At 30.4% G+C, this 26,033-nt stretch overlaps 1 protein-coding gene across 5 annotated transcripts in view; it reads left to right on the top strand.

Moving 5' to 3' along the window:
• Positions 1-26,033, top strand: part of dop (microtubule-associated serine/threonine (MAST) protein kinase dop) — a 256,094-nt gene that overhangs the window by 59,119 nt on the left and 170,942 nt on the right. The window lies entirely within an intron of this gene.

Here is a 26,033-nt window from a genome sequence, read left to right as displayed (position 1 = left end):
TAAATAGGAAAATTGTCTAAATGGAATTAATATATCTGTTGGAATATATTTGAGAAGAATTAATAAAATGAAAATATCCAACATTGACATCTGAGCTTCAAAATTCAAATTTTAAGTTAGAAAGTGTCATTGTAAAACAACAGAAAAAATAGCAACCTATTTACAGTAGCGATGCTACTCTATGATTCTTAAGCTCCAATCTGTAAGTTTGTCCGTCTTTTAGAGACATTGTTGGGAAAACGTGATTTTCGAAACTTCTATTTAAGATAAAGCCGATTCCTTTTATCCACTTGATTCGTTACTATGTCGGTCAAGCTATATAAGACCAACAATCGAATGTAAGTAATATTGCCTCTCTCCCCCAAAAGATTATAAACTCGGCATGCCATTTGTTATCTTAAAAATTTTGTGGCGAATACTGATTGCTATTATAAATAATATGTTTGTTTGTACGACTATAAAATGTAAGAATAAAGGATCATCTGAAGGAAATTCAAATATGCAAATTCAATTTCTCAGCTTATTTTAATGGTACTGAGAATTTACTTTTTTACATATTTGTTTAGTTTGTATAAAGCAGAGTGAGAACAAATATTTTTTATTGATTTACAAGAACTTCTTATTACATTAATTATTAATAGATTTTTAAACTTCAATTGAAGTTTTCTTGGAATTGGTGTTCTTCATTTTATCGATTTTTCCGAATTTTTTTTATCCAATATGCCCCTTAAAGCAGTCTATATATAATTTTTATAACCTTTCTAAAAATAAATTAATGCAAATATACAAGATGAATGTCGTCATTTTAGCTCTATTGTGACAACTTTATGCAAGCAAAGTTGTAAAAGAGGATTTTTTTTAAAAAGAGAGAAAAGCTTATTTTTTAAACAGCGTACAGTGTCAAATTAAAAATGATGTCATACAATACAAATGACTAATGATAGGCCAGTATGCATTGTAATTGACCAATGGTAAACTGTACATAATAGTCTGATCATTATAATACAAATGTTTATCCATCGGTGTATTGGTTGAAAATGAGTAAAATATAGATATTTTGTTTTTTTCCTCTTATGTAGATTATAATTATTCGTGGATCCAATCAAGATTAGTACTAAACCTCTAAACTGTTTCAGCCAACGGATACAAGAACGATATAATTTAAGAAACAGTATTATTTACAATCCAATGTCTCCTCCCTCTCTAAAAATAACTAGTAATATTTTACAATAATATTTAGAAATACCTAGATATTATATGTCCATACAGTTCATCAAATAAATATTGGAAAAAATGGTAACTCAAAAAAAAACGAAAATACTTACTTTTCAACATATTATAGTAAAACTAAAATAAGTTACCTTTTTTATACATTATGCATGCATGGTTTATTCTTATCTAAATCTAATCATTTTTGTTTTTTTGCAGGTATGTAGTGATAAAGATAAAAACTTTTTTCCTTTCAAAATCGATCATTCATACATGTAAAGCTGTAAGGGAGGTATGCCAGAGGGGGATATCTGGCCTCACTGGGAGAGAGGTGACATTGGACTGTAAATTATACTGGTACCCAAAGTTTTATAAACATTCTCTAATTTGTTGGCTTAATAAGTTTGGGTACTTAAGTAAAATCTTGATTGGTTTGTACAAACTTGCAGTGTCTAAACATTTCCACCAATTATTCAAAAGGGGTTACTTTCTTTATCATCATTGGTGATATACATAAATTTAATTTCCTTAAGATCCTTAGTTTTCATGGGGGGTGTCAAAAATCATTAAAACAATTCAGGTGCGCTCCGTGCACCCCATTGGCAAAAACCTTTTTATGCGACAAATATTAAGAATTTCGCTAAATGTTTCTCGGTTTCTAGTTGAACATAATTTGGACGTGAAAATCGAGCAAATTATATCAACAAAAAAGTAATTTTTTTTTTTGTGTTATATTACAGAAACATGCTATGTAAGGTACAAAACAAATATTTAATAAATTTTCTCAGAAAAGCTTATTATTTAGTTATCAAATATCGAAAATAAGACCGGGGTTATTTTTATTTATTTTACCTCTCAATTCGATTCATTTCAGCTGGCTAAAAACAAGTTTTATTATTAAATGATTACACAAAAACAAGGATGACAACATACATAAAAGCAAAGCACTGAAATGGTATAACAAACGGACATTAACACTTGTATAGTGTCTGAACTGAATAATCAGAATATAAAAGTATAAGAGTCGAAGCAAAATTGTAAGTAAATTTGTTGCAAAAATGCTTGATATAGGATATTGTTTATGGACATACTTACATTTTTAGGACTTGATTATAGAGTTGCTTTGCTAATAAAAATTGTTCTTTGTTGTCCGATGAATCAATATACAAAAAATCAGATCAAACGGATAACTAGATCACATAAAAATTTGTTGTTAAAAAAGTAGAAAAATCAACATGTTTAAAATGGACGTACGGACATTCTAGTAATAATTATATAATGACCTAACTACTACAGGAATCACCATACAAAGTTCGAAATCAATAAGACAATTCTAACATGCCTAAATTAACGAATAAAAGCTATCTATCTAGGACGGACGGACGGACGGACCGACCCTAATTATAAAAAAGCTTCGCTTTAAAAATTATATGAATTATATAAAAAGAGGGTCATTTTTCAGGTATCTTCCGTATAGTAGTGTGTTAGCATTTAGTCAAATGCGCTTATTTAAACTATTCTTAATTATGGCCATTTCATATTTTACATTTGGTTAACATTAAGGACAGTTTGACTTGATAAGTGCATTTGACAAAACGGTAACACATAACTTTACAGAAAATGCGCGAAAAAACTACCTTCTTTGTGGGGAAAAAACATATAATTCTGACTGACGTTAAGAACATTATATAGAAGCTGAACTCCCAAAATTACTTTTCTTTACTTTAAAGCGTGTGAACTAAGCACTTATGAAAATATTCAACTGAAAGAAGTTTTTATCATTAATGAAAGAAAGTGACAAAATTTCATGTTATGTTTGTGTGTATTTTTTAGAGAGATAGGGGAAATTAAACTGATATCCAAAGTTTTGTAAGAATTTTATTTATTCGTTAGCCTTAAAAATAGAAACTTTATGAAATCTTGATTGGTTAGTACGAACTATCAAATGTCTAAGATTTTCTACTTATAATTCTAATCTACAAAAGGTGTATTCTTTATCCTCACCTCAAGTATTTTATTCCCTTTCAGAATTCCTGTACAGTATTTTTAACCTTTATTGTTGCGTCAATCCTAATTAGATAAATTAGAGTATTATAAAAAAAAATATGATGATTCAAACAATTAAAATCATGTTTATGTTGGGTACTTCTTATATTAAACATATTCACATAATTTTATGCATGGTTTGGTACTTTCATAGCCTGGATTGGCCGTTGCAAAAGCTAGAAATATAAATAATATTCATTCCTTTATCCCACTTATTTCCCATGGGGGAAGATAAATTAGTTTCCTATTGTTCTATCCCGTTTTCCCTGGTACTTTACCAAGTAAAAGTTAGTGTATAAATTTTACTTTTCTTTCACTAAGTTGAACATTTTCCTTCTAACATGAAGTAGCCATAATTGCCCCTCCACCCCCCCCCTACTGTCCGTAATTTTAAGAAAAATTATTTTTATATGTATCTTGAAATCTAGTGGAATTGCCTGATAAATACGTTGATATTATTGCCAATTTTAGTCATTACTACTAATAACCTATATCTACAATATAACGACCCTTAATAATCACAACAGTCTTGCCTCGCATTGTTAGGTCTCAGGGAGGGAGTAAAAATTGCAATATGAGTCATGCTAGTCCTTAAATGTATATAAAGATCCTCTCTTATTCGTTGGCTTAGATTAATCAAGTATGGGGACATTCATTAAATCTTGATCTGTTGGTTTAAACTAGCAGTATCCACAACTGTGTTTATCATAATTAGGGGTGTACATTATTTCATCGTCCATTGTCTTATCTCCTAAGATACAAGGCCAAAGAAAGTATGGAGCTGTTTCAATGGTCCACTAATCAAACAAAGGGATACTACCGTATGTTTTTATTTATTCTATTCAAACCTTCTTTTCTCATTTTTTATTCATTTCTTAGTAGAAGAAGAAATAAATTTAGAGTAATATTTCTAAGTCAAATAAAAAGAAAATCGTCCATATTATTTGGTGGAAAAGTTACTTTGTACAACCCAATCGTGATTCAAGATTTTCCCCCCCCCCCCCCCCCAATGTTTTTAGCTAGCATTGGCAGAAATATTTGGATTTAGGGGGCTAGAATAAATTACAGTTAATCATCCCCTTCCTGCCAAAAAAAATTTCTAAACTTTTTAAAGCTAAAGCTAGGTTTTAAAAAAAAATTCTGCAACCAATATTAACCTCTATTTTACTTGAAAGTCGAGAGAGAAAAATAAATTATGAACAAAATAAAGAAAAACAAAAGCTAAATTTTAAATTTACAAATTATAAATTTAATCTAATATAAAAGAGTTTCACATAATATATCTCATTATAAGATTGTATATTACTGTACTAGAGTTTACTGTAGAGTTTCTAACTTGTTGTAGACATGGACTTGATTTTCTTTAAAGCAAATAAAAATAATAATTTTCTAAAAACTTTTCTTTATGTCGACAAGCCGCAAAACTTTGTATAAAACTTTTTATGGCTAGTAAATCTTTAGTTCAGTTTTTTATTAAATAGTTCTTAACTAGATAGAAAAAAGGTGTTTAGATGTCTTTTTTATGAATACATTTGTTACATAATCTAAAATCACACACATCCATCACACACAAAAAGAACTATAAAGTTTTACCTCTTTTAATTAATGTTTGATTTTGTAATTTTTTTTTGTTAATTTCGTTATGTAATTCATTGCTCCTGTTAATCCCAATGACTGCCACACTCGTTCCACTTTGGTTTCATGCTGTTACCACATGGAAACTTGTTGCCACTATATTTCACTGTGCCACACTATGCAATAGTATAACCACACTTTTTCACAATATTGCCACATTGTGCCACAATATTACACTGTGCCACAATATAACCACACTGTGCAACAATATTGCTACAATGTGTCACAAAATTGCCACGCTGTTCCACAATATTGCCACACTGTGCCACAATAGTGCCTCACTGTGCCAAAATATTGCCCACTGTGCCACAATATTGCAACACTATGCCACAATGTTGCCACAGTGTGCCACAAAATTGCCACAGTGTGCTACAATATTGCCACACTGTTCCACAATATTGTCACACTCTACCACAATATTGCCACACTTTGCCAAAATATTGCCATAATAAGCTACACGAAATTTATAAATTTACAATGTATAATCGATGCCACACTATTGCCACACTATTTTACCACGCTGTTGCCACTCTGTGACAATGTAAAAGTTTTGATTGATCTATTCCAAACATTGAAAAGTTTCCAATCTTGTTTCTATAGCACACCATATGTAATACAGGGTGTCCCAAAATTATTTCTTTAGCACACCATATGTGGTACAGGGTGTCCCAATATTATTTCCTTAGCACACCATATGTAGTACAGGGTGTCCCAATATTATTTCCTTAGCACACCATATGTAGTACAGGGTGTCCCAATATTATTTCCTTAGCACACCATAATAAATATAGGATGTCAAGATGAACAATTCCTAAATTAGACCAATAGGAACACAGTGTAGGATTATTGTGACAAATTTTGGGATGAAAGAGCAGCTTTTTTAATTATTCATTTAATAAGTCACATATTTTAGTTAAAAATCAAATTTTGGTCTGCTAGAAATTCCTTTTTAATTCAGACGGTTTATTGTGATTGATTGACTATCTAGGGTAAAAATATATTTCTCTAACCTATTATTTGAACGAATGTTGACCTAGAAAGATTATCACTTTTATTCTGAATATTCATTTTCATCAAACCTTTTAACTTGATTAAAATAAATCAAAATAAACTGGAAAGAAAAAAAAGATGTTTGTTTTTGTTAAAAAGATATCTGGGGCCGGCGGTTGAGAAGTAATTCTTTAGGTGATATATCTCCAAAGAAAAAATATTTTGCCCTAAAAAAATTACTTCATTAGCTTAGAAATTTTGTTTATTATTTCTCATTCATTGTCCTTTCCCTGTATCCCTGGAAATCTGTTCTGTCCTGATAGTTTGAATAGTTTGATGAATACAGCAGCTGTCATCGGAAAAAGGATTCCATTTATTTTCCACTTGTAAGATATTTAGGTAGGTTTTTGCTTCCAGGTCCCTGTGGATATAGTAGCCCCCCCCCCCCCCCCCTCCTTCCGCTATTTTCGTAGATTCTACGGGTTCTATCAAACACACACTCAGGCATAATTGAAGCTTTCTAAAAGAATAAGGCAATGGCCGATAAATTGATGTACATTCCAAATGATTATGCTCAAAATAACAATTAGTTGTTGAAACGTCTGGACGCTCAGCTAATTAAAATTAAATTAAAGTCCCCGAAGTTGTTAGACTATTATAAAAGTTTGGGGACTAAAGGAGAAGACACTTATGTATATTCCATTAATTCCCTAATGATGATGATAAACAAAATTATCCCTTATGTTAATTACAATAAATAGTTGAAAAGGTTTTTTACATTACTAGCTTAAACCAACCAATCATAATTTAAAAGTTTTTAGGTCAACGTATGATACATTACAATGAAACGTCATTTAGGACTTGCAAACAATTGTCTTGCAATTAAATTGTTTGTTGTCTCATGAGCGATATTGAACCTAAAGCTGAAGCATTTAAAAAATGAGTCGTCTATTTTTTTTTTTTTTGGGGGGGGAGACAATTAAATATCCCTTAAACGGAAAAATGATATATTTAATATTTATATTCCTTAGGTTCGGTCCATCTCCTATTCCCTATATTTTAAGTAGGATTGTGTCAGAATTATTAATTATTATTAAATTAAATATTAGTCTCATTATAGTGAAATAAAAACCAACAATTAACACTAAAATACTGTATTCTTTGCGTTCTGCATTCGTTGGCTTAAAAATTTTTGCTCCATTTATTAAATCTTGGTTGGTTAGTAAATATAAACAATGTTCAAACATTTAACTTATAACTTAAATCTACAAAATGGAAAATTATTTTTATCATCATTGGAGATGTACAACAATTTATCCTCCATTGGCTTATCCCTTAAGATATAAAGGGTGTTTTAAAAAAAACCAATCGCTTCACTCTTTTCAATATAAACCCTACAGTTTTGGTCAAAAACTAACAAAAAATGACCCAAATCATGTCCAAGCAATGACAATGAGGAAACACTATTGAATTTTGATTTCTACTCACCTCTCTGAGAACTACAGATCGAGTCCCAGCCCTTGTGGAGAATTTTTCCCTACATGGAGATTAAAAATCAACAAATCGTCTTAAGTACTTAAAATCTTGTAGAAAGGCCCCACTACAGCTCGAGTCCTAGCCCTTGTGGAAAATTTTTCTCAACGCGGAGAGTGCATATTTTATTACAAATTAAGACAGTTTTGTCTTTTTAAAAAAAGAATAAACTGTCTAAAGTACTTGAAATCTTGTAGATAGACCCCATAATGTTTAGGATTTTTGATGAAGCATATAAAGACCTTTCTATAGACACCTTAACCAGATTTCTGACTCAATCCTTGCCAATTTGGCATCAATAAGACAGACCCATCAAACATTGAGACATGACTGCTCTGTCTTTAAAATAAAGAAGAACCCGTCTTAAGTACTTAAAATCTTGTAGATAGAACTCATAATGTAGCATGTAAAGACCTTTCTATAGACACCTTAATCAGGTTTCTAACACAATCTGAGCCATTTTGACATCAAAAATAAAGATCTGTCAAACATCAAGATCTAGAGAGACCCGTCATGTCTCAATGTTTAATGGGTCGGTCTTTTTTATGCCAAGTTGGCTAGAATTGAGTTAGAAACCTGGTTAAGGCGTCTATAGAAAGGTCTTTACATGCTCCATCAAAAATTATAAACATTATGGGGCCTTTCTACAAGATTTTAAGTACTTAAGTCGATTTGTTGATTTTTAATCTCCATGTAGGAAGAAAAATTCTCCACAAGGGCTAGGACTCGAGCTGTAGTTCTCAGAGAGGTGAATAGAAATCAAAATTCAATAGTGCTTTCTCATTGTCATTGCTTGGACATGATTTGGGTCAGTTTTTGTTAGATTTTGACTAAAACTGTAGGGTTTATATTGAAAAGAGTGAAGCGATTGGTTTTTTTTTAAACACCCTTTATATACATACTCCAGGCTTGAAAACAAAAGATATTTGTTAAGATTATTGAAACTTCCTAGTTAGTCTTGATTGTGACATTCTATTAGCATAAAATTCCAATAAACATTGCGATTACATGCAACTAAATAGAAGAAATCATGACTGACAATATGTTTAATATATTTTTCCAATTTGTCTTCGAAACCGATTAATTTTCGGTGGATACGAACCAGTTCTTAGCCACACTGAAAAAAAAACATGTATCGTATTGTATTATATCCAGTTTTCTTCGAATATAAAAATGTACAATCATAAGATTAAAACCAGTTTAAAACTGGTTTTAGTCTTTAATTGTACATTTTTATATCCACGGGAAGCTGTTTATAATACTATGCGATAAATAACTATTCCAATCCGCAGAAATAATTGACTTATCCCTACCAAAGTGATTTACTTTGAATATTCTCAATTTTATCAATATTTTTACATTCTTAAAAGCAGAGTAAGTATCCTATTCCATTAATATATGTAGTATGTACATACTATCGGAGGCCTCTAGGTGCACTTTAGGAGATGGGAGTTGAATTCAATAACCAAATTTTTATTTTAGATAAAAATAGTAAAATAAGTTTTTTTGGGTGGGAGGAAATTATAACCTTCCCAGAACTTATGAGAAGTCACCCTTCGGTACAAACAAACAATCAAACAGACAGACATCCTGTTATTTTATAATATACAAGTCTTAGAATTCTTAAAAGTACATTTTGTGTATGTTTGTATGTCCACAAAGATCTTGTAAACGGGTAAATAATTTTCAAGAAATTTTAATATTTTTATTTGTTTTAATTTTACACCACGATAAATGATAAATGGATACACAATACACATCCTCAATGACGATAGACAAAATTACTCCTTCTGTTTCTTAAAGTTATTGGTAGAAAAGTTTCGACAGTACTAGTTTAAAACCAGTTTCTTCTTCTCCCTGGTGCTACATGATCTTGTCACCCTTTGTTAAAAACATGTCCACTTAGAATAAAATCATCCTTGATTTTATTATTTTGAGCCACCCTGTAACATGAGTAATTATAAATCCACTTTGTAAGACCGCCCTAATTTTGAACCCACGCTAAAATATAATTTGCGTTCCTTCATACATTCAAAAGATGACTCTTCAAAAAACACATACCCTAATAGGACTTTGTAAAATTTTCAGGGATCGTAATGGATAAGAGTAAGACAATGGATGATAATTTTATGTACCCCTGATTATGATAAACAAAAAAACCTCTTCTTTAAGTAAATATTATTGATGGTAATGTTAAGACACTAAAAGTTTGTACATTAAAATCTAGATACAGACCCCATAGTTTTAACCAACAAATAAGAAAATGTGATTTTAAAACTTTGGAGACCAATTTGATACCCCTCTCATACTTGTTAAAAGATAATTCTGCGGAAATATGCGAACCCTGTTCAAATTATTTGAATGTCTAATTAGGTATTTTACAAATAGATTTATGTTCATTGCAGGGATGGAACAATGGATTATAAGTTAAACTTGTAATATGTAAAATTCTGGCCTTTACAGTTTGTAAATATTGCAGTCTACTAAATTTTTTATCATACAACCTTTATCTTAAAGTGAAAGGTATTGAGTTGCACTTATTAAGGAAGGGAAGTAACATTGAACTGTAAATTTAACTGGTTCCCAAAGTTTTATAAAAACGCTCTCTCATTTTTTGGCTTAAAAACTTGGGGGACTTTTATGAAATCTTAATATTGTTTACAAAAGAGCAGTATCTAAAGTTTTCCATCAATTATTTAATCTATTAGGGGGGTAATTTTGTTTATTATAATTGTGTATATGTATCAATTTATCCCCATGTTGTCCAATCCTATAAATTCTAGATAGTTTTACAAAATTATGATGTAAAAACAGACGTATCAAGTGAGCCTCTTAGTGGCCACGCTTCAAAATTGATTAGCTAACCAAGTGAAAATTATACATAAATATATTGTTTATCAATATTTGCACATAAATTCATGGGGATGGAACAAGTTTTATGAAGAAAAATAATGCTAATGATATATAAAAACAGTAGGTAAAGATAGAATGACATTTGAAAGGACAACGGACGATTAATTAACCCATTGAAAAATATTGGTGTAAAAGTATTGACACTCCGAGTTTGTACACAATTAAAATCTAATAAAAGCACCTAAAGTTTTAAGCCAACAAATGAGTGAACGTGATTTCGAATTTTTAGGAAACGTATTATTTATACTCCATGACATTTGGAAGAAAACAAATGTTATTTGGATAGTTTTAAATAAACAGGACGATTTAAACGAAAAGACAGACATACACCCTAAATCTAAGAAAGCTCTGTTAATAGTTTATTATATATTCTTTTTTATTTTTTAGAAGATTTGTCTTCACTGTGATCAAAGGATTATTTTTATTAATTGTTTATATAAAAATGTACAAAATTATACAAAAAGTGAAAACAGTAAATTAATGTCCTGTATAAAATTTTTTAGTTATTATATGGCAGTAGTCATAATATCGCTATGATAGATAGTGTTTCAGCTATAGCCATATTTTATGAAAGCTATATATATAAAGTTTTATAACCATGTTATCTTATTCGTCAACTCAAAACTTTGAGCACTGTTACTTTAATTGGTTGTGTTTAAACATTTTACCCAATAATTTCAATCAACAGAGTATGTAATTTGGGATGACATAAATTTTCGTCAATGCTTAATATTAAACTTTTTTGTAGGAATACTTTTTGAAATTTGATAAATGCAAATTTTTTGACCTTGTAAAGTCTGGTTATTGAACATTAACAAGGATGACAACATCCATAAAAGCGAAGCACTGAAACGGTAAGACAAACGGACATTATCACTTGTATTTTGTCAGAACTGAATAAGCAGAATATAAATGTATAAGAGTCGAAGCAAAATTATAAGTAAATTTGTTGAAAAACTGCTTGATACAGGTTAATGTTTATGGACATACTTACATTTTTAGGACTTGATTATAGAGTTGCTTCGCTTATAATATTGTACTTTGTTGTCCCAGGAATCAGTATACGAAAAATCAGATCAATTGGATAATTAGATCACATAAAAATTTGTTGTTAAAAAAGTAAAAAAATGAACATGTTTAAAATGGACGTACGGACATTCTGGTAATGATTATAGAGTTTATACGCTTTTTAAATCGTACCTAACTACTACAGGAATCACCATGCAAAGTTTTAAATCGATAGGACAATTCTAACATGCCTAAATTAATGAAAAGAGCTAACTCTCTGTGACGGACGTACGGACGGACCGACCCTAATTATAGAAAAGCTTCGCTTTTAAAAACAGATAGTCAGGGATAAGACAATTTAAGTGGTAATTAATCTTAAATGTCTTATATGTAGAATTGGGGGAAACGAAGGGTTGTAAATTTTAAAAACTGATTGTCCTTTTCTTCCCTGTGACATTAAATAAAGGTTTAAAACATGTTTCCATGAAATTAAAAATAAATGACGGTTTCCCTCATATCGACTAGTCAGGCACAGAAACCCTTCTCCCCTCGCTTTTTTCTAATATATTAATATAGGGGAGGATAGTTCTTCGTGTTTTATTTAAGATCAGGTTAGGTTAGGTTAGATAGGGTACTGTGTACCCCGCATGTTAAGGACCCCCTCCCCTCCTGCAGGGACTAGGCGTAGGAAAATAACTACTCACCGCCCCCTTTCTTTTCAATTTATTTCAAAATTAATTGGGGAAGTTCAGTGCCCGAAAGGATTTATTAGGGAAATAAATAATAATAAAGGTGGTGATGTCTGACATGCTAAATTTGATAATGATATAATAACCACGTTACAGTTTGACTGAGTATCATATATACATATCTACAAAAAAATAAACAGGAAAAAAATAAATGAGGTTATTGGCTCATTTGGTTATTTACATAGAAAGAAAATATAGAACTTCAATAACCTATGTTGAATATAGTAAACTAAAGGGGTCCTAAGGGATAAGACAATTGTTGTGCATCCCCTATGATGATAAACAATATTACTCCTTGTAAAGATTAGAATTCTCAGTTGAAAAATTTGGACTAGTTTGGAACTAACCAACCAAAATTTATTAAAAGCATCCAAAACTTTGGGTACTAGTTTAATTTACATTCCAAAGTCACTTTATCTAAAGGTTAACAAAAAGAGTAAAAATCTATTTAGATAAAGAAATAAGAAAGTGGATAAAAAGTAAATTGATCCTTAAAAGTGCAGTAGGTGAATATCTATCTGAAAATGTGTTCAGAAAAATTTACAAAATATTTTCTGGATGGGTTTTATTTAAACTAGGAGCTCTTGCGGAAAATTGGATATGGTGAAAAGCCAACACATCTAATAAAGAATTTTTCCTTATTTAAAAAAATGAAGGATACAACTTGACAAAGGATTTAACTAAAAAGAAGATTTATTAAAATCTAACAATTTGATGGTTAGCTACCTGGTCAGTAGTCTATAGTATAGATTATGTTTTCTATGATTCTTCCTCTTACTTATTCTGAAAATCATCTTCAATATTCCGCCAAAAACTATAAATATTCAAAGAAGCTTTTTCATTCCTTGCCTTAACATCGTTGGGAACATAATCAAAACTTTTTTCGGTTTAAAAAAACAATCCGTGCGAAAACTTTTCCAACTATGTTTAATCTAAATCATCTACAGAAAGGGTAAATTTGTTTATCATTAATGGTCTTGTAAATCAATTTATCTTCCATTGTCTTATCCCTAAGATTCTTAAGTTTTGACAAAATAAGTTTTAGAAAAGAGTATATCAGTTATATAAAAGTTCTGTAAAGCGTCATCTATAATAAAAAGTAGAATGATGTCTGTCCGTCCGTCCGTCTGTCTGTCCGTCTGAAGCTTAAGTTCTCGGTAACCACTGAACCGATTGGATTCTACTCTTCAGGGTATATACCTATTGGTCCTGTGGTGGTTTTAAGCTATTTTCTTGGGGGGTGGGACACCCCAAACCCCCCCCAAAAAATGAAAATTTCCCCCCCAAAATTTTTTTTTTCATATTTTTTTCTAATTTTAATGTTTTTTATGTTTTTATATATTTTTATAATTTTTTTTTCTTTTTATATTTTTTTATACTTTTTTATATTTTCTTTATATTTTCAATTATTTTTCTTCTTTTTAAATTTCTTTTCTTCTTTTAAACTTTGTTTTATCAAATTCAAAAAGATTGTGAAAACTTCCTTCTCCTGTAGGGGCGAAGCCCCAAAATGGCTAATGGCTAATTAAAAATTAAAAATTAAAGAAATTTAAAAAACAATAAAAAAAAGAAAAATTCAAAGGTTTAAAATAATATAAATCAATATAAATAAATATAAAAAGATATAAAGAGTTATAAAATGTTATAAAGAGTTATAAAATGATATAAAGAGTTATAAAATGTTATCAAATACAGAAAATATCTAAAAAAAATGTAAACAAAATTTTTAAAATTCTCACCTGAACCTTCAGAAAAAAAGCCCCTAGAGGCTAGGGGCGAAGCCACTAGTAAAGTAAAAAAGGAGAAAAAATTCGAAAGAAACATTGGGTATAGTCCTTTCCACGACATCCCTCCATAAGGAGCGATTCTTCGTATTTTTCACAGTAGCTTTTCTCCTATTTCTAGCCCCTGCGGGGGGCTCTAACCCTGCGGGGCCAATTACCTAACCCTGTGGGGCAATCACCTAACACAATATAACCTAACCTAACCTAAAATAACCTATAAAAAGCCATTTTAAAAATACGAAGAATCGCTCCTTATGGAGGGATGTCGTGGAAAGGACTATACCCGAAACATTGCACTTAAAGTTAGGCAGTCGCCCAAGTAACCATTTTTAAAGTAGATTTGTAGATGTTTAGTTTTAGGATAATGTATATAACCAATAGATTATGACAAGAAAATGCGTTTTTTGTCAGGGGAAAATATACAGGCAAACAAGCAGTGGTATTGCAACTGAAAATAACAATATTTAAAACAAAAAGTTTGGGTTTCATGAATAGTATTATGTAATTTTTATCAGCAATGAAAGTATATTATAGTAACTATAGGAGCAAAATATAATAATTCCTCATTTTTTTATGAAAACATTTATATTGGTCCCAGGATAATAACCCACCTATTTTGAGTAGCGAAGCTACTATGTTATTCAAAATATCCATCAGTCAGGTACGTTTAGTTGGGAACGTAATTTTTTGGCTGCTAATCAAGAAGACAGAATTTTTTAAAAATTATATTTGAAGATTTTATTTGATTAATGTCTTCTGAACATCTGCATTTTAAAACTTTCTCCGTTTATTCATCCATAATTTTTTGTGCTTCGCTACTTATGGATGTTGTTATCGTTGTTTATGTTATAGTACAACTAATTCAATAACAAACAGAGTAAAACTTAATATGTCACTGCGATGTAATTAGTATTTTTATCTATAATCTTAGGAAGGTAGGGGATATTGGACTGTAAATTATGATACCAAAAGTTTTATAAAACCTTGTTGCACCTTTTCTCGGGGAGGAGGGGAACCTTAGACTGCAATAAATTATACGTATACCCAAAGTTAATTATCACATTATTTACATTAAAAACATTGGGTACTATTAATAAGTCTTCTTATGCCACTTTTTTTCTTCACATAAAAATGTTAAAAAAGAAGAAAGGATTTGTTTGTTTTAACCACTGAACCGATTGAGTTATAAATTTGAGAGAATCTTCACAAATGTCCTAGGATGGTTTAATGCTCTTTTAAGTTTTACTTTTAATGATTTAGAATATTTTTCTTCTCCCACGAATACAAAGCGCCTAGATCCTAGAGCCGCAGCCGCTAGTGAAAGGATAAAGCAAAGCACAATAAAAAAAGAATGATATTATGAAAATTTATTTAAAAACTTCTTTAAGTTCAATTTTGAATATTTTTATAATTCAAAAAAGTCAATTTTAATCCTATGTTATTATAACCTTTTCATTTAGTATACATCAAAGTCAATTTTTACATGATTTTAAAATCCTTTATTGTTTATGATTTTAGTTAATTTCACTGATTATTCTAATAACTGGTTAATATAATATTTCTTGATAATAATTGTTCCTGTCTATGGTTAGCTAGGTATGGCTAGGCTATTTTCTCCCTGGGGGTTTCTATCCAATACACCAAATCACCAATCAGTCCGATACTTAAAAATTTTCCTAACTATTACACAGAATCACAACACAGTTCAATACTTCAAAATTTTCTCCCTTTGGGTTTCTATCCAATACACCAAATCACCAATCAGTCTGATATTAAAATATTTTTTCCGATTCTTTTAAATCATTAATGAGTCCGATATTTTATTATCCAATACAATGTATCACTACACAGTCTAATACTTAAAAATTATTTTCCTGATGGTTTCTACTCAATGGGTTTCTATCCAATACACCAAATCACCAATCAGTCTAGTACTTAAATATTTTCTTATCCAATACAATAAGCCACAATACAGTTTAATACTTCAAAATGTTTTCCTTTTGGGTTTTTATCTAATACACCAAATCACCAACCAGTCCGATAATTAAAAAATTTCTTAACCAATTTACTTAATCACAACACATTCCAATACTTCAAAATGTTCTCCCTTTGGGTTTCTATCCAATACACCACATCACCCATCAGTCCAATACATAAAAATTGTCTCCCTGGTGGTTTCTATTCAAAACACCATATCACTAATGAGTCGATACTTAAATACCTGCACATACAATAAACTAAATTACCAATAAGTCTTCAAAATGTTCTTTCTAATGGTTTCTATCCAATAAGCAAAACAATTGGACAGAACAATACTTAAATCTGATAGTCTGATACTTATAAATATTAAATCATTACTTTATTCAATATATCTTATTGGTCAATAAATGTCTTGGCTAATTGCTCATATTTTGTGGAATATTTATATCCATGAGAATTAAAGTTTTTGAGAATAGTTTATCTTTCTTTTTCTATTTAATCCGATTACTTTTTTTGGTTTACTATATTTAAGGATTGGCCCCCTCTAGAGAAAGTAAATTTGTCTCTGGCTATCTATTCACATTTTGTAATACTTTCTATAAAGTAGGACATTTCCAGATTTATTTGTCTACCTGATAGATTATATTAGTTATAGAGTTGCTGTGCTAAAGTTATTACACTAAATCTATAAGAGTTTTGGTATGGGGGTATGGGGTTAAGAATTTCCCTTAAAATTTTTCTGGTAGTTAAAAAAACGTTTTGGGTGTTTAATAAGTAAAATTCACCTGATTTGTAAAAACTAAGCGCTTTAAGCCCCCCCCCCCCCCCCCTAACTTTGTTGAGGTGTAAATCTTTATGAGAGATGGAAAAAGTAAAATCTATTACATTTTTTTGTGGGGGAGTCATTACTTCTCCATCTCCATCCATAGCATATTGTTTAAGAATATATGTGCAGAGTCAGTGTGTTTGTATACTGGTAAATATTCTATCATATATCATGTTAGCTTTGTAAAAACAATATTAGTTAGAAACAGAGGGCTTATTGGCTTTTAGATGTGTAGCATCTCTTCCAGTGTCCTGTCTCTAATGTTTAGCATTTTATGTTTAAGTTTAAACCATATCTAAAGTTATCAAAAAAAGAATATACTAACACTCAAAATTATTAGTTCTCAAAAATAATGTAATTCTAAAACTAATTTTATTTTTTAAAAGGTTTTTTAAAAAAATGCAGTTAAAGTTCTATTATTCTTACACTTTTTCTTTTGTAGCAATTATGCTGATCTATATTAGGCTATGTCTGTCTATTTGTCAGTACGTACTATATGTCATAGAGTTTTAACAGTCTCAACATTTTCTAAAAGAGACAGAATCTACGCCATTCCTTTCTCAGATTGTCCATGATATAACTATATCACAAGTTACTGTTTGTTTTATCTATTTTTAGCTTGTAGCGGCTGCGCTACTTTTGGACATAATTGCCAAGTTGTCCCTGTTAGAAGAAGAATAACAAAAGATTTTCCATTTGATTTAATTTGATTTGAGTGCTCCAATCAATTCACTTAGATTACAAATAAAAAAGAAAATGAAAGGGGGACAGAAAATGGATGGGGTAATGGGGGAGAGGAAACCTTTGTTGTCTTGAAGTATTCTGTGAGCTTATTTCTAAAACTGTGTTATCTAGCTCTATTGACTTTAAGGAGGATGTAGAAAAATAGCCTAAAACCATCCTGAATCTAAGTATAAACAAAGTAGCTTAAAAACATTCTGGAAAGCTAAAGTAGTTCAGTGGTTAGCCCTAATATTTTAATTTGAAATTATTGGGGAAGGTCTGGGATTGCTCGGCACTTTGAGGGAAAATTTTTTTCCCGTATTCATTTGAATCGGTGGATAGGAACCGGTTCTCATCCATACGAAAAAACTATGTCTAGCATCGTATAATATCCAGCTTTCTACGAATATAAAAATGTACAATCATAAGATTAAAATCAGTTTTTTTAGCCCGTGCCTACGGCACCTAGGGACTAAAAAACTGGTTTTAATCTTATTTTTGTACATTCTATATCCGCGGAGAGCCGTTTATAATACGATGCGAGAAATAACTATTATTATTATTAAGATAAACAATATATCATTTAACTAAAAAAAACTTAATTTGCAACGTCTTATAAATCCTTCAAGACGACAAAAGTACCCCACCTAAGAAATATAAAAGGGGGAGAGAGGGGAGAAGAGTGATTAGATAATTGAAAACCAAAACCAATTTATCTAAATACGACTCTCATAGAAAATAAGATAACAAGGATGACAACATCCACAATAGCGAAGCGCTGAAACGATAGGACAAACAGACATTAACACTTGTAAAGTGTCAGAACTGAATAATCAGAATATAAATGTATAAGAGTCGTTGCAAAATTGTAAGTTGAAAAACTGCTTGATACAGAATAATGTTTAAGGACATACTTACATTTTAGGACCTAATTATAGAGTTGCTTCGCTTGTAATATTGTACTTTGTTGTCCCAGGAATCAGTATACAAAAAATCAGATCAATCGGATAATTAGATCATATTGTTGTTAAAAAAGTAAAAAAAATGAACATGTTTAAAATGGACGTACAGACATTTTGGTAATGATTATAGAGTTGCTACGCTTTCTAAATCGTACCTAACTACTGCAGGAATCACCATGCAAAGTTTGAAATCGATAGGACAATTCTAACATGCCTAAATTAACGAAAAAAAGGTATCCGTTACGGATGGACGGACCGACCCTAATTATAGAATAGCTTGGCTTTTAATAGAAAAGCTTCGCTTTTAAAAAAGACAGAAAATAGAAAGATAATCCTTTCATTTAAAAAAGAAATACAGGATCGAAAAATCCAAAGTAGAGCATAATTTGGTTCTTTCACACAAATTGTCAGTTGAGCCCTGATGACCCACTCAGAATTTTTTTAATAAATTAAAAATAAGATGGAGATTTTCCTGTGCCTAACCCCTGTGGGTATAGCCCTGTATCTGTGGTACCCAATATAACCTATTCTAACTTGATATAAGTAATAATAGACAAATAAACGGAAAACTACTTCCTATTTTAACTTGCATTGGGGTAAAGATTAATTTGTCCCAGGGAGGGAGGGGACATTAAGCTGTTTATTACAGGAATCCCCAAAGTTTTGTAATAACGTTTTCTTATTCGCTGACTATACAACTTTGGGGACTTTTTAAAAATCAATATTGGTCGGATCATCAAGTTGGGTGTTTAAACCTTTCAACCATTAATTTTAATCTACAGATGGGATAACGTACATCATTGGGGATGTACATTAATTTATTGGCAATTGTCTTATAACTTTAAATTCCTGGAATTACCTAAATAACATGTATATTTTAATATTCAACCATTGTGTTGCCTTAATTGTAAGAAGGTGCGCTTCGAAGGATTGCAAAATAAATCAACCAATAATTTTTTCTGCTAAAACTTAAAGAAGAGGGTTTGGCGTGAAGAAAAAAAATTGTAAATATTTGCTCTTTTTATGGCAAACTAAATAGAATTTCAGAATATGAAGGGATATGACAGTAGGCGATAAATTGATATACATCCCCGATGGTGATAAACTAAATTATTCCTTAAGACGATTAAAATAATATTAATTTGTTGAAACGTTTGGACACTTCTGGTTTGGAAGCAACCAATCACAATTCAATAGAAGTTCTTGAGCCAACCAAAAAGATAATGTTCTAAAACTTTAGAAACAAATGTAATTTCAGTCCAATGTCCCCTCCCTCCCTGAAAAAAAACACGTTGATCAGGGATAAGACATTGCATTGCAATGGGTACATGGCGTTCCTGCAACTGGCAGAAATACAGCTGGATGTTTTTTTGTCAAAATGTAAAAAACTCTGCCAAAAATACAGCCATACTTAAAGTAACCGCCATAAATACATCTCACACAGGCATTTATACATCCAAAATTGTCAATTTTACATCTATTTCTTGCCAATTTTACATCTAAACTTTTTTATATGTCATAAATACATCCTATACATTTTAATTGATAATAAACAATAGTGAACTGTATAGTAGGTGCAGTCAATATTTTTTATTATTATTATTTATTTTGGAATTATATTGCAGTAACTTTATTAAAGATTAAAGATAGATAAATAATAATTCATAATTTAAAAAAATGTTGGATTATATTAAATTGATATTAATTGCACATCTCATTTCATCTTTTCTTCCCCAATCAAGAAAGTCTTATACCAAAAAGAAAAACATTACAGCTTTCGTCTGCTAGGTTTTAAAAACAATGAAATAAAATATAAATCACCAAAGATAAATGTATGAAAAAAAAGGATTAAAATATATTTCTGTAAAATTACAATCTTTGAGGAAAGCTAATTCATACTGCAAAATTATTAAAGTAAAAAAAAATATTTACCTTTGCCTTTATTCCTGGTTTATTTATAGCAATTTAGTTATTTTGATGCAATATTATTTTTTGTACCTATTTAGTATAATTTTTTATTGAACATGAGACAAATTGTAGAACACGTTTTATCCTACATTAATTTTTTTTATTTAAATATGTCTGTTGAGACATGAACTTTATTCAAATACTTTTTCCTGTTTTATGTCTTTAAACGTAGATTGTTGCAGATTTTTGTCATTTGTATTCTAATAAGACTAAAAGCTACTGTTTTAGTACAACTTATTACAAAAATTATTAGTTTTAAAAACACAATGTTTTTTGAAGTTTCATATTGAGAAAATACACTTTTAAGATAAATGGGAATTAAAATCCTTACTTGTATTATAAAAGGTAACTACTACTATACAGTTTACTATTGTTTATTATATATTGATAAAAATGTACAGGATGTATTTATGACATATAAAAAAGTTTAGATGTGAAATTGGCAAGAAATAGATGTATAATTGACAATTTTGGATGTTTAAATGCCTGTGTTAGATGTATATTTGTCAGCATACCTACGATATATAACAATTTACTGTCGAATTTACATCTAGACAAACAATTTTGACAAAAATACATCCACTGTATTTCTGCCAGTTGCAGGAACGGCAACGTCCCATTGCAATAATTTATTTTCAAACGTGATGTCATATGGTCAACGCAAAATTTAAATATAATTCAATTGTTTGTCATCTTGATTATCCCTATAGAAAAGAAACAGGATCTCTGACTGAATATCTGTAAGTCTGTCCTTTTGTACCTAAGAATCTCGCTAATCACTGAACCGATATGGATTTTTTTTACAGTGTATCTTCCCATAGGTCCCGAGAAGGTTTTGATATTTTTGGAAGGGTATCACTACCCTACCAAGAGAAATAGCCAAAACTAAAAAAAAAAATTATAACTATATAGATATGGTTTTATGAAACAGCTGATCTAAGAATAGATTGAAAAGAAAATAGTTTACGTGTCCCTAGAGGCCTCTAGGGGCGTAGCCGCTAATATCATGTCATTTTGTAAAATGCATCCTATTCCCTGTATAAATAAGCAACAACTTTTATTTTATCCAAAACAGCATTTTGCAGCATTTTTATTTTAAAAGACTTTTTTCTTATTTAACATCAAAAACGCTTCACAAAATTCGTATTTCTCTTTAATCTGATATTATATGAAATTTTAAATTATTTTATAAAACCATTTTAGGTATGTTATAGTTTGAAATCTTTGGTTCCTACCAGGGACTGTTCCTATTAAGTTTAAGCTCAATAAGTAATTTTCTCGTATTCATTCGAATCCGTTGGATAAGAACCGGTTCTCATCCATACGAAAAAACTATGTCTAGCATCGTATTATATCCAGCTTTCTACGAATATTAAAATGTACAATCATAAGATTAAAACCAGTTTTTTTGCCCGTGCCTTCGGCACCTCGGAGCTAAAAAAAACTGGTTTTAATCTTATAATTGTACATTCTATATCCGCGGAAAGCCGTTTATAATACGATGCGAGAAATAACTATTACATGACTATTATGTCCATAAAGTAGGGTTTTAACTTTTTGTAATATTTTTTTGTTGGCGAAAACAGATCAAAAGAATTAATTATAGAGTAAACACAACACGGGTAAAATATTTCCTGACGGATTTTTGTATGAATACATCTAGGGGCTTTTTTATTCTAAACAGAGGCGATGAGACGAAAATAGCATAAAGATAGTCCAAAACCATCCCAGGACCTATTTAAAGCTTCTTATAAATAAAGAATTAAATCGGTTCAGTAGTTATTAAAATCTTAAGCTTCGGACAAAAAAAACTTTACTACTTTATATAAAATGATGGCAAGAAAATTAACCAACAGTTACATGAAGATATGACTGACATACCTTAATTTTATAAAGAATAGCTGCGCTACGTAGTACGGACAGATATTTTTTGCTGGCAGAGAACGGATGGACATACATCAGTAATATAATTGCTGTGCTACGAATAACCCTTGGAGGACTTTCTGTAAGACTATTGCAAGAACATTAACCAACAGTTTTGAAAACCTTGCCAAAAACAGTTTCTTTAAAACGTACTGAGAATGATTTTATTTCTCTATTTGATCAATTTATCTTATAAAATCTAATGTTCGACTTTTTGAAAAAAACGATTTTCCTTTTCAATGAATCGTTCTTCTAAACCAAAAACAAAACAATCAAGTTTTAAAGTAAAGAAGTCAATTGGTTTGATAATTTTCAAATATTATATTCTTATTAATTCAAAAAAAAGGTGTATTATTTTTTAATAATATTCAAAGTTCTCCATATATCTTACTTAGACTATATTAGAAAAGAGTAACTAGGCCTTAGTGTTCCTTTCATTTTACTTAATGTAGAGTTGCAATTTAGCAATGTTATTGCTATGAATCATGTGATGTTTGTATGACATTGAACTTCAATATCTAGATAGATTTGTAACAAAAATCTTACATTAACAAGGATGACCATATCCATAAAATCGAAACTCTGAAACGATTGGACAAACGGACATTAACACTTGTAGAGTGTCAGAACTGAATGAGGAGAATATAAATGTATAAAAGTCAAAACAAAAATGTAAGTAAATTTGCTGAAAAATGTTTAAATACAGGATAATGTTTAAGAACATACTTACATTTAAGACTTGGTTATAGCATCGTTCTTTGTTGTCCTAGGAATCAGTATTAAAAAAAAACAGATCAATTGGATAATTATATCGTATAAAAAATTGTTATTAATGAAGTTAAAAAATCAACATGTTTAAAATGGACATACGGACATTCTGATAACTATGATAGAGATCTTTTGAAACAAAAAGACAAATCAACCTATATCTTACTTCTTTTACATGGGAAAGGATAAACAAATGTATTACATTTTTAAATAAAAATATTTTGATATTTTTTGCATTAAATATTTAAACTTTTTGTATGAATACCCAATATCTTACTGTCTATATTTTTGCTGTCTTTATGGTATTTGGCCAGATTTTCAAACTTTTATACTTCTTATTTCTTTTTCTGGCATTGGTCAAGAATCAAACAAGTGCGATCCTATCCGATGGAAACAAATTTCCATTTTCTTTAATGAAATACTAGCGGATGTGCTTATAGAATAGAATAGATAAGAGCTCTTAATAGGAAGGCATATGGAAATATAGCCCTTTGCATGAATCGTCGAAACTTTCCTAAGAATTCAATCGGTTTATTAGTTATCAAAATCTTAAACCGAAATACGACAATTTTCCCCTGTCATAATAATCATGTATTTTCTACATCCATTCTTTTTACCTGAATTATTTTGACCTGTATCTGTATTTGACATTTCTGTTATGAACTACATTCAAAATCAAGGGTAAAACAATGGATATTATGACAGGGGAAAAATTGTTGTCAATTTAGGTTGCTATTTATTGGTAACTTCGTATACCAAGTAGAAGGGGATGGAGTAGATCGTTATTTTAGCCCGCTATAAGATTTACTTTATTAGAGTACGTGACAATCCTGTATAAGATCCAAGTAATAATAAATACATTGGTAAAGTGAAATTCATTTTTCAAATTTTACTTTGATTTGATTTTCACGAAACCTTTCTTTTGTTAAATTATGAAATTTGGATCTTTTAAGGAAGGTAATATTTTTATAAACATTAGCTTCTCTTACTTTCCTCCATCATAACGTGTTGTCATAATTATAAAACAGTTGGATTTGATTTTGGCGTTTGTATTAATGTTGTCATCCTTGTTTATCCTTTGATTTTCATGTTCAATGAAGTATATCATAAGTTTAAGACAAGGACAACTTTTTATGATCTAAATAGCGCAGCTTCTCTTTTATTAATCCTGTCATAAATTAAAAATAAAATTAAGATCTTATCCCATAAAAAGCACAATTTTATACAGTACATTTTATTTCAAATAAAATAAATAAGGGTCTATCTCGAGTTTTAAAGAAAAATATAAAACTTTTGGAAGAAGTATTTTAGAGGTTACTTGCCTTCAGGGCTGTTTATTACGCTAGTCCCCAATGTTTTATAATAACGTTTTTTTTATTCTTTGCCTCAACAACTTTGGGGACTTTTAATGAATTTTGACTGGTTGGTTTATTAAGTTGAGTGTCCAAACGTTTCAACCACTAATTGTTATCTACAGAAAGGGGATGTACATCAATTTTTCGATCTTTGTCATATCCCTTTAGATCCCTGTCTTGCCTTTGTACTTCAAAACTTACATATATTCTTGGTTTTTTTCACTCTCTATGATTGGATTCTAAAAGGAGCGTGCGATAAAGAGGGGTGTTTGGGGTTATAACTTATATCACTCCCATAAATAAGAGATAGGCAGACAAGAATTAATTAACGAGCAGCTTCGCTATAAAAAAAAACATGCATTTACACACAAACTCCCATTTTAATACTTTATAGATAGGATAATGTATAAATTAGAGAAAGTGTTCATATATTTTGTCATAAATTATTGTATCCCCCAATTTTGATAATCAAAATTTGCCCTGATGTAGATTAAAGGTATTGCTGGAAAAATTTTGAATAAATAACTTAACAAATGGCAGACCGTGTTAATAAACTTTGAAGGGCAAATTAAAACTACATTCTCTTATACAACAGAAATATTGTTCAATGTATACAGGGTGGGGCACATAAATCCGGACCTTTTCTAATTTTTAAACAAATGAACATAAAATCGTCAATTTTAAAGATTTTATTGAATTTTAAAAACTGGGAGGCAGGATAGGTGTATGACTATTAGATTATTCATAAAAATGGCCGCCAGGATCGATCGCCGCCTCTACCTGCTTCTTCAACCGCCGGAAGGCCCAGGTCAAAATGTACCTGTCCAAGCTGGCGAAGATCTCCTTAATAGTGGCAATAAGGGAGCTCTTTGTGGTATGAGCACCTCTATTGGTGCATGCTTCAAAGTAGCCCCAGGCCCAAAAGTTCATTGAACTAAGATCGGGCTGCTGGGAGGCCACATTTCCTTAGGGAGGTGAGTAATCGCAGGATCCAAATTAACATCTTTCAAGCTACCCTTCGACATGGCGGCTCTTATTTAGGCCACAGTTGAGCTAGAACGACGTTCTTTACATTTTTGGAAATGACACGAAGATTTAGCTAGGGTTGTCAACGCAACCTATAGTCTAAAACGAGAATCAAGGTTCCATATAGGTCCCTGAAGAGGAAAATCGTGAAATTTTCAAGATTTTGACGTTTTTGACATCTCACAATCTGCTACACAGTGCCTTCGAAGGTGCTTTGACTTTAGTGTCAGAACCTAAATTGGGACATAGTGCATTTCATTACCCTAGGTTAGGTAACTTCATTTCACTTTTCAATAAAATCTAAAATGCAGCGGTTTTTGAGAAAATTAGATTTAAAAATTTCAAGTTCAATTTTCACCCACTAGGAGTTACCGCATAATCATGACAAGAAAAGCAAAGATTATTTATTTAAAATTTGGAACAACTTTGCTTTTATAAAGTCAGTCATAAAACCTCTCTATATATGATTTATTTAAGGCTGAATTTCCGTGACCTTAGCAAAGCAGTTGATAAAAATGGCCATTAAATAACTCACTTTAGGAGTGGTTTTATGAAAAACTTTATAAAAGCAAAGTTGTTCAAAATTTTAAATTAAGAATCTTTGCTTTTCTTGTCATGAATATGCGGTAACTCCT

Source organism: Acartia tonsa, chromosome 4 (genome assembly GCF_053477335.1).
Source record: "Acartia tonsa isolate MP-2025a chromosome 4, ASM5347733v1, whole genome shotgun sequence".
Classification (NCBI taxonomy): domain Eukaryota; kingdom Metazoa; phylum Arthropoda; class Copepoda; order Calanoida; family Acartiidae; genus Acartia; species Acartia tonsa.
Note: the sequence above shows the minus strand (reverse complement) of the source record. Positions and strands in the feature narration are given on the sequence as shown.